Source organism: Cydia fagiglandana, chromosome Z (genome assembly GCF_963556715.1).
Source record: "Cydia fagiglandana chromosome Z, ilCydFagi1.1, whole genome shotgun sequence".
In the NCBI taxonomy this organism is placed as follows: domain Eukaryota; kingdom Metazoa; phylum Arthropoda; class Insecta; order Lepidoptera; family Tortricidae; genus Cydia; species Cydia fagiglandana.
The window spans coordinates 24,488,131-24,505,120 of NC_085959.1; the positions used below are offsets into that span (position 1 = coordinate 24,488,131).

General features: G+C 36.7%; 1 long non-coding RNA gene across 1 annotated transcript; it reads right to left on the reverse strand.

Annotated features, from left to right (window-relative positions):
• Nucleotides 1-7,797: 7,797 nt before the first annotated feature.
• Nucleotides 7,798-8,913, reverse strand: LOC134679389 (uncharacterized). The gene is made up of 2 exons (XR_010100325.1): nucleotides 8,542-8,913; nucleotides 7,798-8,159 (listed from the first exon to the last, which is right to left on the reverse strand). It is a non-coding gene; the product is annotated as an uncharacterized LOC134679389 (long non-coding RNA).
• Nucleotides 8,914-16,990: the final 8,077 nt, after the last annotated feature.

A 16,990-nucleotide genomic window follows, 5' to 3' on the forward strand; every position in this document is an offset into this window, starting at 1 on the left:
CTTATTACATTAAAATACCCTTCTTTGATACATTACAGATTATTTTGGAAGTATATAGGATGTGTATTATTAAAAACCTTGCCAAGTTGTTACTTGTATCTTTTTCTTGGAACATACGCTCGACAGCACCATTTATATCTGACAAAAATGACGCCACTGTTGAACGGTAATTTATAAGCAATACATAAGCTGCATAATAGCTGCATTACAGCTATATTTCGGTGTAACAGGAAACCTTAACACTACAGATAATCTCTTATAAGTACGATATAAGAATATGAGTTTTAAATGAGTTTTTAAAAATGATTACAAGAGAATAATAATCATTTAGGAAACTAAAATGTCTTAATCTTGTTCATTCGTAATTAATGGCGACAATAAAGTGTTATAGTGGATGGTAAAAGTAAATATTATAGAGGACTTAAGTGGAATATTATACTATTTGTAAGTGCCGATTATTATTTATTGTGAACCTATGTATCTTTTCTGGCAAAATATTCACGCGCCTGCAAAATAACAAAGAGAAACCATAAGGAAAATATCAAAAATCGGGAAAGTTAGTGTTTGTTTTTAAGGTTAGAATATCAAAAAGTTTTATAAATATTAATTCTAAGGCTAAAGTTAATTTATTTTAGCTGGTAATCATAACACGATGTTAGTCTGCTTAATATTTGCAAGTATTTCCTTAATTATATTTACAAATACTTTTTTGTTTCATTGTAAAATGGCGACAATTTTTAAACAGCTTACAGGATAGTTGGAGAGCATTATAATCTTAGTAGCTGTGCTGTGTAATAAATGGAGTGCCATTTACAGCTTTTGTAATTAAAACAGCTTTAGAATAGAAGATTTGTATTCATTTGGCTGTATTTCGGTTCTCCGTACATAAGTTATAAGTCTCTTTAGAGATCCGTATAACAAATAAAAAAACCCTTAGGTCCAAATGTATTTGGTCTATTCTTCGTTCCATTTCATAATTTTCTAAATTATTAATCTTGTTCATTACAATTTTTTATTTTCGTGGTCGAAATATATACTTATACGAGTGTAAAATTACGCCGAAATAAGCGACTCTGTCAGTAATACAGAAAAAAGCTGTACTATAGCTGCCATTTATTCGTTTAGTTTTATAATACCCTTACAGACAGAAGTTATGTTACAACTACTATTCTTATAGGAGAGTAAAATCACGCCATAAGAAATAGCTTTAAAACGGGGTTGACAGATACATTTGTACAGCTACAAGTGCCAAGTGATACTACAATACAGCCTGTATACAGCTCTTACCATAAAATTAGCTTGTAGTGTTTCACAACACTTAAAGTTTTAAAACGGAGTTGACAGATACTTTTATACAGCTAAAAGTGCCAAGTGTTACTACAATACAGCCTGTATACAGCTTTTACGATGGAATTAGCTTGCAGTGTTTCACAACACTTTTAGTTTTATAGTAGATTTTCTATATTCTGATAAAGCACCCCATGATTCCGCAGAATCCTTTATAATGATTTTATACAGCTTGAGCTGTATAATGTCGGTAAAATACCTTTTATACAGCTTAAATCTTTTCTGACACTCTTATACGTCTCTTAAATCACTCTAAGTTCTAAATTGGCTGGTATATTGATGTTGCCGACACTTCCATGCTACTTGGGCGTGGACGTGCGGCGCGGCTTGGCGGCAAGCGCGTGAACCAGATAGCTATTACCGCACGTAAAAACGCCACTGCGAATTGGCTGGCACAACAACGGCTGATAGGCGTTGTGCTGTGGTGTACAGCATTAACATAAACATTCTAACGCATAAATGCGTCCCTTGGAGTGGCCGGCGCCGCTGGCCCATCGTGGAGAGGAGCCATAAGGCACATGTAGACGATGTGAGAATTCGCATGCGCGTTTAACCACATTGCGGCCTAGGAATCACGACAAAAAATCTGACTGTTGTTTTGTCTGTTACGCTTATTACATTAAAATACCCTTCTTTGATACATTACAGATTATTTTGGAAGTATATAGGATGTGTATTATTAAAAACCTTGCCAAGTTGTTACTTGTATCTTTTTCTTGGAACATACGCTCGACAGCACCATTTATATCTGACAAAAATGACGCCACTGTTGAACGGTAATTTAATAAAAATATACTTTTTACCTTGAATCATGTTTACGTTTATTACGATGATTTACAACTACCTAAACAGTTGTCATGCTTAAATTTTGTAAACAAGCATAATATTCGTAGTTGAAATTGCCTAATGTGAGCTCTTAGGGGCCTGTATTTAATATTTATTATCACTATCAGGGTTGGGTATTATATTTATGTTTCAGAAGTTTTCGTAAGTATACATTTCTGACCCTTGTCTTACTTAACTGTTATAATAAAAATTAGCACTCTGGGATTGCCGATAGAAGTGAAAACTTGAACAATTACGTGCGTATTTTTTGAATTGTCAAGAAATAATTTATGGTGCAGCAAATACTTTTAATCGAAGTGTTTTTATTCATTATTATTTATTTAACCGTATGGTATTACTCTAACACCAAAACAAATAGTTATAAATACCTACAGATTAAGTTCAATCTGCCATTTAAGGGGCCCACTGATTAACACTCCGCCGGACGGTATCGGTCTGTCAGTTAGAACAAAATTTTGACAGTTCCGAACAACTGACAGGCCGATACCGTCCCGCGGACTGTTAATCAGTGGGCCCCTTTAATGGCCGCGTCGCTAAGGACGACCAGATCTTCACAAGGTCCATTGGCGTAGCGCGTTATGGGGCAACCTGTATAATGTTCTGAATTGTTTTTGCAGTCTCGCCATAAATGCAAGCAGGGGTTCCACCCATCCACAGCAATCTTTTTTTCCTCGCGTGTTGAAAACCGTCGTATGAAACACATGTGCATTGGTCATTAGTGTCATTACACACATCGGCTTTCTGATTGCGAGCTCACTCGAACTCGAACAATATCGCCTTGTGTGCAATGACCAACGTAGAAACTTGTGTCACAGTGTACCTACTACTATTTTCAGTACGAGGTTTAAAATTTGAATCGAAATCTAGTACTTGCAAGTTTTCTGCTTCCATTTAAATCTTTCCAGTTACAGACTATATTACGAAACTATAAAGTGTTTCATTTCAGGTCTTAATATCTTATGGATATTTATTGGAGTATTGCAATTATTTTATTGTTCGTTTCTGCAAGTAGTCTTTCTCGAATTCATCATTTCGGGAATTTACTATCAACGACCGTGGACCAGGTATTTTTAACCTAGTCGGACAGTGTTCTCTACAATAGAGAACACCGTCTGTTACGAATTCTATGCAGTATCTTATCATGAACTGTGATTTTTTGGTTGCCGTATCCAGTAGCCAAAATCTAAACTCTTTTTCAGTTTCATTATGTCCGTCTTTCAGTCCGCGTGTCACAGCAATATTGTTGGAAAACTGTAAGGAATATGTTAATGAATTTTGATCATAGGTATATTGTGTCAGCCGCTATTTAGTCTTGCAGTTAACATTACTACAAAATAGGGGCTACTGTCTGCGAAAATCGACGCCACACTCGCGTTCGCGGCTTCGCGCCGCGATTCGCGCACGAGTGTGGAGGATAAGATCGTAAACCGCAATTTTATTATGTTATTTGCTGCTACGGAACCCTTCATGGGCGAATCCGACTCGCACTTGGCCGCTTTTTTTATTATTACACGCATAAAAAAATATTTTAAGGTAGGTAATCCCGCCGTTCCGAGCACGCACATCAGTGTCGCTAACGCTTACGCTCAGTGAGAGTGAGAGAAGAACGATCACGAAGATCTGTCTCATTCTAGAAAAACGAGCTCGTAGGCGCGTATAAAATGCTAGGCTTAATAAACCGCCATGAAATCTTGAAATCTTATTTAGATTCATTTACAGATGCAATAACGTGGTCTTCAGTATGCCCATAGAAGATGTTCTTATTAATGTTTCGTGCTATACTCTGGATGAATTCATTGCAAGAGCCTCAAACGCTACCTTAATTTCGGAAAACGTCCCAAACCCTTATTTCCACGATAAAACAACAGACGACTATTTTCAAATATCGCATTTCTTTAATTTAATGTAATTATATATTTTTTAATAATTAAATAATCATAAGTACATAATAAATATACTGAGAAAAACTGTACATTCACCTGCAATAATAATATGTTACTCTTCGAAAGCCGCATAAATATGTGACACGCGTGTGATCCTCCATAGCCGGACCACCTCGTCCGATTGCGCTCAGTTTTTAATGGCGAAATGTACCTCTAATGTACTTCATGTACCTCGTCGGAAATTGAACGTACCTCTGTAGTTTGGCAGATATATGCGTTTAAAAGGGGTCCGGCTGGGGAGTAAAATCTGCAAACGGACCACGCCTGGATCCGATCATATCTGTTATTTTGAGATATAATTTAAATATCAGATGAATGTACCTGTTACGTACCTCCGAAGAAATCGTTTTTTTATTTAAAAATGGTCTCATAAATGAATTTTCATACATTTCATTTTTTGAGTATACGCGTAAGCGCCTGTCAAAAAATAATAGCAACATAGTAGAAAACAAATGTATTCAATTCGGGCAAGTCGTCTAACGTGTCAACTAGATACAAATGTGGGTGGTTATAGGGAGTGTTTTAAACCGACACGAGTTGCGAATTACCTTTTCGCACGTGTATTATAACAACGTTTTACAGTACACAGTTGAAATTCGCAGAGATGTTGCCGCTATAACAACAAATACTAAAAAATAATAAAATAAATATTAACGTGGGGCTCCCATGCAACAAACGTGATTTACTTTGCCTCTTTCTGCGTAATTTATAAAAAAATATTAAGTATACGGACATTCTTATAGTAGACCGGCCAGCGAAAGAAAAGTGTTCTAGAAATCGATTTCCGCTCATGTCGTCCGGGATATGGGTGAATATGGTATCAATGCATTCAGTGTAATGTCTTGAACCCAAATATATGAGATGACAAGCGCGAAAGTGGTGGGGATAATTGCTGTGACGTCATAAAGTCGGCAGTACAAATATATAACGTACTGTAACATTTTCAATACTTGGTCTAACAAATTATTAGAAAACGTTCAAAAATTTCACAAACCACAGTTGACTTCGAACTGCTATAAATTGAAAATGGCTGAATGGATTAGTCCAAAATACATACCAAATGACTGTGAATATCCTTTACATAATGTTAAAAAATGATTAACCAGATATATCAAAAAATAAGAAAAGTATATCAAGTTGGAAAAAAAGTGTAGGTCTCACAGTGTTTTATAGAAGCCAAAAAAGTGACATCCTCATTTTATTGCAAATTACTGAAGTTTAGATCATTACAAATGCGGGACTAAAATTCGTAACAGGTACATTAATCTGATATTTAAATTATATCTCAAAATAACAGATATGATCGGATCCAGGCGTGGTCCGGCTGCAGATTTTACTCCCCAGCCGGACCCCTTTTAAACGCATATATCTGCCAAACTACAGAGGTACGTTCAATTTCCGACGAGGTACATGAAGTACATTAGAGGTACATTTCGCCATTAAAAACTGAGCGCAATCGGACGAGGTGGTCCGGCTGTGGAGGATCACACGTGACACGCTCTTATGGCTCTACAAACAAGATCGTGTCAGATATTTTTGCGGCCTTCGTTGTGTTACATACTATTGCAGGTGACTGTACCATGTCTAAGTCTCTCTGAAATGAGTTTAATCACCTGGCCTTGAACATGGTACACAACACACGTAGTTGTAGTAAAAAAAAGGTTACCTATAAGAACTTATAAGCTCTTATAACCTTTCCAACGCTTGAACACTTTAAACTCTCGCGTTTTGTACACATATTTGATTTCACAAACGTCTGCAACTCAACTGAAGTTTTAGAATTTGAGGTAAAAAGAATGGAAGTATATCGCGGTAGACCCGTTTGTGTAATTAAATACGAGTTTAATTTACAATGACCGTTTCACCAGTGATCTCATTTTTAATTTTTGGGTCATTTTGTGTTCACACGTGTCACTTTGAGTGAAACATGAAACACGTGTGAACACAAATTGAGCCGTTTGATTACACCTTTACACCCTTCATCTCGGACTTCTAAATCTTAACCCATTTACAAATTACCAACTCGTAGGCTGCAAAATTAATACTCGCGCAGGGGGCCGATTTTTTAATTTCGACCGCTCGATTTCGTTCAATAATATCTCCACTATTAGGCATTTAAATTCTACTAATAGAATTGAAAACGAGTGGTCAATACCACTCGATTCCAAATTTATATCGCTCGTATTTCAAAAATTAGCATTTCGCCGTTTTCCACCGATTTTCGAGTGACGAAATTGAGTGATCGAAATTCAAAAATCGCCCCCCTGGTACACAAAATGCTCATTGTGCTCTGGTAAATGAGGTCATGTTTCGACATTCCTAATGCCCGTTTTGTTTTTGACATATCCTGGCAGCATTTACCCATTCCCAACAAATAAAGCGGCCAATTCAAAGTTGAACATAGGTACTTTGTGGATCATCATTTTTTTTACTATGTTGACAAATACATTTAACATTGACTTTTCCGTAACTTTCAGATCCGTAGCTACTAAGCTATATGAGGAAAAAACTGTCTTTGGATTGGATTGGTTTACTGTATATTACAATATAATCTGGATATGTTCATCACTTCTTATTAACCAAATATTTAAAAGGAACATATGGAAGGTATTGAAAAAAAAAATTGATTGATTAGGTACGTGTGGTGATACCATGGTACGCGATGTTTTTTCACCCTTACATTTGCTAATCACTGGATTCCACGAAGACGAAATCCCCTGTCCCTCATTCAATATTTTTAACAAGCTTTTATTAGGTCGACCCGTATGTAACTAACTATGTAATGGAATCTAAGGTAACTAATTTAACCATCTTCCAAGGATCGTAGCGTCATGAAAATTGGCAGCTGTATGTAGTTCTGGTGACAATACAATAATATGGTTCTGTCGAACTGATCTGATGATGGAGAAATGAGGTGGCCATAGGAACTCTGTGATGAAACAACGCAACCTAATTGTGTTAGGGGTTTTTAGAATTGTCTCGATGAGTATTAGTTGTCTGTCGTAAGAAAAGTACCTACAGACAGCGATAAAAGCTTGTACCAAAAATGAAATTTTTGCCAATAACTTATTATTAGTATTGGCGAAAAGAAAATTGAAGTGGATAAATTGTATAAGTAGATATAACTATAGCAGTAATTAAAGCAATAAAAAATACTTTCCACAACATATCCTAGGCCTATGTTTTCGGTCCACAGTAAGTATAAATTTAGTTTTTGTTATAAATACAGATACTGCACGTTGCTCATTGGGTGCTAGCTGTCTTTTTTGCCTGCGTTTTACTGTTTATAAGTATATATAATGTCAATAATCCTGGGTTCAATACAGTGTCGCTTCAATCCACACCGGCACTTGAAAAAAGAATGGTAAGGACTTCTCTATACACGTCACAGCGCCTTCCACTTTTTGTGTTTAGCATAATTTCATCATCATATCGACTTCAGAACAGTTTGAAATGTCATCTTAAAAATAATTTTCGGTCATTCTATTCGGGCGTCGCACTGTGGAACGAAATTCGGCTCTCATTGACATACAAACCGAAGTTGTTATTTTTATGTTTTTTTTTATTAAAATAGGTTTTGCTAGGCATTTTTATGGTAACCTATGAATTTTAGACGATTTGGAATGAAAATTGTCGAGTTATGAGTTTTTTTTTTAAAAACAATGTGTGGAGCAGGAACAAGAAATCATTATTACTCAAGAACCACTAAACAAACCGTAATATCCTCACAGGTGGTTATACAGTGAATTATATGTGATTTTTTGGCATACTACATATATCCGTCACGGGTGTGGTTTTTTTTAAATCATTAATTGTTTCTATGGAAAAAGCACTTAAACCAAAGTCATTATTTTAAGATTTTTTTTATTGAAATGGGTTTTGCTTAGTGTGTTTATGCTAAATTATAAGTTTCAGACGATTTGAGTTGAAAATAGTAGAGTTATGATTTTTTTCCAAATAAATGTATGGAGCCGGAACAAAAAATCAAATTATCTCAAGAACCGCAACAAATACGGTAATATCCTTGCAGATGGGTATTCTACGAATTATTTGTGATTTGTGATTTTTTGGCATTCTACATACATCGGTCACGGGTGCGGTTTTTATTAAAATCATTTATTGATGATTATGGAAAAAAACTACCAAAACCAAAGTCAACATATTAAGATTTTTTTGATTGAAATGGGTTTCGCCCAGTATGTTTATGCTAAGTTATAAGTTTCAGACGATTTCAGTTGCAAATAGTAGAGATGTGATTTTTTTTTTAATGTATGGAGCCGGAACATAAAATCGAAGTATCTCAAGAACCGCAACAAATACGGTAATATCCTCGCAGATGGTTATCCTACGAATTATTTGTGGCATTCAACACATGACGGAAATGTGTAGGGTGCCAAAAAATCACAAATAATTTGTAGTATAACCATCTGCGAGGATATTACCGTATTTGTTGCGGTTCTTGAGATATCTTGATTTTTTATTCCGGCTCCATAATTTTTTTTTTTTTTTTTAAATCATAACTCTACTATTTGCAACTCAAATCGTCTGAAACTTATAATTTAGCATAAACACACTAAGCAAAACCCATTTCAATCAAAAAAATCTTAAAATAATGACTTTGGTTTTTGTGCTTTTTCCATAGATACAATTAATGATTTTAAAAAAAACCGCACCCGTGACGGATATATGTAGTATGCCAAAAAATCACAAATAATTCGTAGTATAACCACCTGCGAGGATATTACGGTTTGTTTTGCAGTTCTTGAGTAATAATGATTTCTTGAAAATCGTAACTCGACAATTTTCATTCCAAATCGTCTAAAATTCATAGGTTACCATAACAATGCCATCAATCAAAAAAACATAAAAATAACAACTTCGGTTTCTATGTCAATGAGAGCCGAATTTCGTCCCATAGTGCGTCGGGCGTAATTAGCCTACAAACGTATAATACTTTTCGTAGAAAAGTTCTATTCCGACCTTTATCAGCAGTTCCATTTCAAAAAGTTACTCTAAGCTAGTAAACGATCAAACTCATTTTAATCTACGAGTAGTAAGTTGATAGTAAGGTTTACAAAAAAATTCACCATAATTTACGAGTTGTTTGGTTCTTATTTTGACGAAGTTCATTTTTAGGGTTCCGTACCCAAAGGGTAAAACGGGACCCTATTACTAAGACTTCGCTGTCCGTCCGTCCGTCCGTCCGTCCGTCCGTCCGTCCGTCCGTCCGTCCGTCTGTCCGTCCGTCTGTCCGTCCGTCCGTCCGTCCGTCCGTCCGTCTGTCACCAGGCTGTATCTCACGAACCGTGATAGCTAGACAGTTGAAATTTTCACAGATGATGTATTTTTGTTGCCGCTAAAACAACAAATACTAAAAACAGAATAAAATAAAGATTTAAATAGGGCTCCCATACAACAAACGTGATTTTTGACCAAAGTTAAGCAAGTGGTCAGTACTTGGATGGGTGACCGTATTTCATTGCTTTTTTTTTGTTTTTTTTTTGCATTATGGTACGGAACCCTTCGTGCGCGAGTCTGACTCGCACTTGTTTTTTTTTCTACGAGACAACCGCTTAGCAAAGTTTGCTGTTGCTAAAGAACTCGATTATGTACCTAGTTATTTGTCCTCTGTAGTGCCCTATTTAATTTTAAATTCACTTCATTATGAAAATATTGTATAATCCATACTAATAATATTATAAATGCGAAAGTGTGTCTGTCTGTCTGTCTGTCTGTCTGTCTGTTACCTCTTCACGCTTAAACTGCTGAACCGATTTTGATGAAATTTGGTATAGAGATAGTTTGAGTCCCGGGGAAGGACATAGGGTAGTTTTTATCCCAGACATCCCTCTTTAAGGGGGTGAAAAAGGGGGTGGAAGTTTGTATGGGGAATCAATAACCGCTGAACCGATTCGGTTGAAATTTGCTATACAGATAGTTTGAGTCCCGGGGAAGGATATAGAATATTCTAGACCATTCGAAAGTATTCTGAAATGTTCCACAATGATCTAGAATGTTCTCAAATATTCGACAATCCAGAATCCCCTCCCATTCCCGACGGCCTTACCAACACCCCCCCCCCCCCACCGAGACGGCTTCTAATGTTCCAGAATTTTCCACAACTTTCGAAAGTGTTCTGGAATATTTCCACAATGGTCTAGAATGTTCTCGAATATACGACAACATTCCAGAATGTTCTGAAATGCTGTGCAATGCTCTCGAATACTCTCGAATGTTCTGGATTGTTCTAGAAATGTCTAGCCGATATCCGACACCGCTCACCAGGTACAAATTTTTGTAGGTATATATTTATTTAAACATTATTGCACTAAACACGACTTCCGAAACTACTTCAATCTATCCAACTTCTTCAACTACAAAGTCTCCAACTATTTCAAGTTCTTCAACTTCTCCAACTTCTTCAACTTCATCTTCTCCAACCTTTTCAAATTCAACTTCTTTAACTTCAACATCTCCCACTTCTTCAACTTCAACTTCTCCTACTTCTTCAATTTCAACTACTTCTTCAACTTCTCCTACTTCTTCAACTTCAACTTCTCCTACTTCTTCAACTTCAACTTCTCCTACTTCTTCAACTTCTCCCACTTCTTCAACTTCAACTTCTACTTCTTCAACTTCAACTACTTCAACTTCAACTTCTCCTATTTCTTCAACTTCAAATACTCCTACTTCTTCAACTTCAACTTCTCCTACTTCTTCTACTTCAACTTCTCTAACTTCTACTCCTCTAACTTCAACTTCTCCAACTCGAACTTCATCAACTTTTTCAACTTCTCCTACTTCTTAAATTTCAACTTCTCCAACCTTTTCAACTTCTCCTACTTCTTCAACTTCAACTTCTCCAAACTTATTCAACTTCAACTTCTTTAACATCAACTTCTCCAACCTTTTCAACACCTTCAACTTCACCTCCTCCTACTTCTTCAACTTCACCTACTTCTTCAACTTCAACTTCTTCAACTTCTGCTTCTCTAACTTCAACTTTTCCCACTTCTTCAACTTCACCTTTCCAACTTCTTCAAATTCAATTTCAACTTCTCCAACTCTAACTTTATCAACTTTTTCAACTTCTTCAACTTCTCCACCTTCCTTTTTTAACTTTTCCAACTTTTTCTATTTCTTCAATTTCTCCAACTTATTTATCTTCCTACTTCTACTTCTACATCTTCAATTTATCCAACTTCTTCAATTTAAAATTCTCCAAGTTTTTCAAGTTCTTCAACTTCGATTTCTCCAACTTCCTCAATTTCAACTTCTTCAACTTCAACTTCTCCCACGTCTTCAACTTCAACATCTCCTACTTCTTCAACTTCAACTTCTCCAACCTTCTCAACTTCTCCAACCTTTTCAACTTCTTCAAATTCAACTTCTCCAACATTTTCAAATTCAACTTCTTCAAATTCAACTTCTCCAACTTCTTCAAATTCAACGTCAACTTTTCGAACTCTAACTTCTTCAACTTTTCGAACTCTAACTTTTTCAACTTTTCAACTTCTCCAACTTCTACAACTTCTCCAACTTTAACTTCTCGAACTTCAAATTCTCCAACTTTTCTCGAACTTCCAAGTTCGAGTGGAGGTGGAAGTGATGTTAAGATACAAAAATATGATTGTCTGTAAAGTCGGTTTACGGACCATACTTTTGCGTGATAACGTCATAAGAAAACATTACCATTACATTACGTAACGTTATCATGGAGATCTGTCCACAACGTTACCATGGAGATTTGTCCACAACGTGACACTTTTTCGTGCAATGCTACCGATGTTCATCGATTTATAAGACGTTATCACGTCAAAATTAATTAATAAATTGAAGAAAATAATATCCTACATTAAAAAGGGCTCAAAAGAGCTTTCGTTACAAATAAAGTTCGCATTTTTGACTAATTAGTCATCCATTTTGGGGGTGAAAAGAAGGGTGTAATAAAAAGCAATTTGTTTAAAAATTATGGTACCCAAATTACTAATTCCACGCAGACGAAGTCGCGGGCAAAAGCTAGTTGGTTTATAAATTAAGGTCTATTAAATAATTAGGGGTTATGATATAAGTAAGTTACTTATGTTGTAGAGTATGGACGTAGATCTTATAGCAGAGTCAATGACGACTCCTCCCATACTTCACATACTGACGTCACGGAGCAAAGAAGAGGTAAATTCCATCAAGCATATACAGATTTTCAAACACTTAATTGTTCCTTTTGATAGTAAGTTAAGATTTAAAAAAAACATAGGATAATATAAAAGAGTACCCCTTTATTCGGGTTAAATCATAAAATTAGGCCCTTTATTTGGACTAATACTTACCCAGGAAACAGAAAAATTTTAAGTACTACTTTTAATCCTGTAACTTTGTCGAATTTTGTGATGTGGCTCGTTTGCTTCAAATCCGGTAGTTCTGATGTTTTGCAGGCTTATTTACTTATGATGTTTGCTCAATGAATATTCCAAGTTTGTGACCTCGAGCGCCAAACGCAACTTTGTCAAAAATTGAAAAAAGAAAAAAACGTTTTTTTTTGACTTGGTCGATTATAAGTCTAAAAGATTAGTTTTTGATAGTATCTTCTCCAGACAATTTTAAAGTAGACTAAATATGCTACAGTACGACACTAAAATTGTATCTGTACATTTAACCGATTCGTTGCGTGTTCCATTTTCGAAAACTTTAGGCTGTGGCGCGGAACAATAATTTCATGACACGACACCCGTGCCATGCGCCATAGAATATGATAACACGCCTATTACCGTGTCATCAGCCATGTCAGGCGTGGCTCACTCCGCGATTTCATCGCTTTGCTACAGGTAGCTAAAAATACATCCGTTCGGCCCCAATTTTGGGGTTTGCCATAAGCCGCGCGTGGCGCTGTGGCCACCTAGCGGCCATATCTGTGCTGATCGTAACAGACGCGTTTTGTTAGAGAGTGAGTCTTCTTTACCTAGTACTTTTATTTATTCTGTGGCCATGTGTAAAAAAATATGTACTTTTTTGTTTTACTCGTAGAATAAGTACAGTGAGTATGCACTTTTATCTCAGGTGACGCTGCTTGGCACAATTGTTTCTAAGGTCAAACCTGATATGGCCCGGTAGTTATGAGATCGTACCGTGCCTACCGCCCAAAAAGGGGCGGAATGGGTCGGCTCCCTAAGCTAGGTCCAATCTTTGCTATATTTCTTCCTGCTCTTAGGAACTAAGGCAAATTATATATCATTTTCATATAATTTAGGGACGAAAATTTATATTCATAGTTTTAAACCTTTGACTTTGGCCATAATTACATTTCCATGGAAATCGTCACTCAATCCGCTACATATTTTAATAAAAATGTATGACTGCCTGTTTTTAACCGACTTCCAAATCTCAAAGACGGAAGTTATCAATTCGGTTGTATGTTTTTTGTTATTTTTTTTTATGTTTGTTACTCCATATCTCCGTCATTACTAGATCGATTTTGAAAATTATTTTTTTGATTGAATGTATATGCATACAGATTGGTCCCGTTTTGGTCAAAACCCAGTTCTGATGATGGGATCCATGAGGAATCGAGGGAACTCCTCAAATCTTAAAGGCATACATATAGTGATTTTTGGGTTTTTATCAACAAACCAAGCATATACACCCAAAAAAGTGACATTTGATGAAGTGGAACTGCTCATGATGATCAGAACGGAACTCTTTAACGACGCATAGTTCACGGTTGGCGATTTGTCCTCTTCGTTATGTTTGTTAAGCAAGTTAAGTTTTTAAGCCACATTTTTGTCAAGCTCGAGTTCTGATGATGGGATCCATGAGGAATCAAGGGAACTCCTCAAATCTTAAAGGCATGCGTATATAAATTTTTGTATTTACATCAGAAAATCAAGCATTTTCATTAAAAACTATTGCATTTGATGAAGTGGAACTGCTGATGATGATCAGAACAGAACTCTTCAACGACGCATAGTTCACGGTTGGCGATTTGTCCTCGTCGTTATGTTTATTAAGCAAGTTAAGTTTTTAAGGCACATTTTGTCAAGGTCGAGTTCTGATGATGGGATCCATGAGGAATCAAGGGAACTCCTCAAATCTTAAAGGCATGCGTATAGAGATTTTTGTATTTACATCAGAAAATCAAGCATTTTCATTAAAAACTGTTGCATTTGATGAAGTGGAACTGCTGATGATGATCAGAACAGAACTCTTAAACGACGCATAGTTCACGTTTGGCGATTTTTCCGTTTCGTTATGTTCGTTAAGCAAGTTAAGTTTTTAAGCCACATTTTTGTCAAGCTCGAGTTCTGATGATGGGATCCATAAGGAATCCAGGGAACTCCTCAAATATTAAAGGCACACGTATAGATTTTTTTGTATTTTCATTATAAAATCAAGCATTTACATTAAAAACTGTCGCATTTGATGGAGTGGAACTGCTGATGATGACCAGAACAGAACTCTTCAATGATGCATGGTAACGTTTGGTGATTACGAATTTCGATTTTGACTTGGACTGGGACCCGGACTCGGACTCATACCCGGATCCGGTTCAGACCCGGACCTGGACTCGGATCCGGATTCGGACCCGGACTCGGAACCGGACTCGGACCCGGTCTCGGACCCGGTCTCGGACCCGGACACGGACCCGGACTCGGACCCGGACTCGGACCCGGACTTGGACCCGGACCTTGACCCAGAAAACCACTATGATACCTTAACTAAATAAACAACTATGATTATCTACCATAAAATTAATGTACCTATGTATAAAGTACGATGATGCCAATCTTACTAGCCCCTCCCGCTACCCGGACTCGGACCCGGGCCTTGACCCAGAAAACCACTATGATACCTTAACTAAATAAACAACTATGATTACCTACCATAAAATTAATGTACCTATGTATAAAGTACGATGATGCCAATCTTACTAGCCCCTCCCGCTTAAACCCCCGTACACCGCACGGCATGCGGCGCCATTAAGTGGGTTAGGTTAGGTTTGAACTGCGATCCTCACAATTTCAATTTCAATTTCTTTATTATTCAATTTAGGCATTAACATAATGCACCTATGAAGGTCAAAAAGTACATTTGTACAGAATTCAATTTAAATTAAATTAAACAATCACAACAAACATCAAATAGTTACATAATTTCAAACACATTGCATAATTGGTATACGTAGCACCAAATAAAATAAAATCAGTTTCAATTATTTAACCGTTTTTAGGTTTATGTCAATTTCTTTCCATATATCTCGATCAGTGATATAGTCCTTAACTTTATAATACGCTCTAGCAATAAGTGCTCGTTTTACAACTGTTTTAAATTTTGCATCGGTTAACTTACAAATTTCTAAAGGAATTTTGTTGTAGAACTTTGTACAATTCCCCAAGAAAGACTTTTTTGTTTTTACTAGCCTGTAGGATGAGACTTTAAGCTTACCCGAATTTCTGGTAACCTTTGGTTTATCAGTATTTATTGGAAAATTGTACAAATTCCTCCTGACATACATTATTATCTCGAAGATATATAGTGACGGTAGCGTTAAAATGTCAATTTTCTTGAATATTTCTGTCAATGACTCCCGCGTTCTTAAGTTATATATTGCCCTTATTGCTCGTTTTTGCAGTATAAATATAGTTTCTATATCGGCAGCAGAACCCCGCAGTATAAGACCGTATGACATCAAAGTATTAAAGTAGGCGAAGTAAACCAATCGTGCCGTCTCTACATTAGTTAACTGTCTCATTTTTCTGACTGCAAAAGCAGCTGAGCTCAACATACTAGCTAGTGTAGTTACATAGGATCCCCATTGCAGTTTTGAATCTAGGGTTATTCCTAAAAACACCGTTGTTTCTACACAGTCAACAGACTGACCATTAAGTTTGATATTAGAGACTAAATTTCGAGTGGAACCATTAACTAAAGAGAATTTCATACATTTGGTTTTTTTTGGATTCAACATTAAATTATTTGCAGCAAACCAATCACATACTTTAGAAAGAGTGTCATTTGTCTCAGCAAGCTCAGTGTTTTTTCTGTTCACCTTGAAAAGCAAAGAAGTGTCATCGGCGAACATGACAATGCCGGACTTTCGGCTTACCATATTATAAGGCAGGTCATTCACATAAACCAGAAACAGGAAAGGACCTAAAATCGATCCCTGTGGCACACCCAACTCTACCACTTCATCTGACGACAAGGCACCATTTACAACAACCTTTTGGCTTCTCTCTGATAGATAAGAGTGTATTAGAATTAATGCTTGTCCTTGAATGCCATAGAAACAAAGCTTGACAATTAACGTCTTATGGTCTTCCAATCGAAGGCTTTGGAAAGGTCGCAGAAGACACAAGACACAGAACCGAACAAGGATTAGGTTAGGTTAGAACTGCGAGCCTTACAGAAACGAAATGCTACTTGAAAAGTGGGTTTGATTAGGTTCGAACTGCGATCCGCACAGAACCGAACTGCTATCTGAGGAGTGGGTTAGGTTAGGCTAGAACTACGACCCTCATGGCTCCTCTTCACGATGGGCCAACGCCGGCCACTCCAAGGGACGCATTTATGCGTTAGAGGGAGCAAGTGATATTGCTATCTCATTCTACCGCATGGCTGCGTCCCTTGGAGTGGCCGGCGTTGGCCCATCCTGTAGAGGAGCCATTATACAGAAGCAAAATGCTAGTAGAAAAGTGGGTGGTTTTACCTCCTTTTCTACATAGTGTACCATCTACAATAATCTTTCATCGGCCCCCATGGAAGTCGGTTTTTTTTTCTTAAAAATTATGAAGTGATACTTTATAACTAGAATAAGGAATCCCTAAATTATCAATCAATCAATCAAAGCATTTATTTTCAGG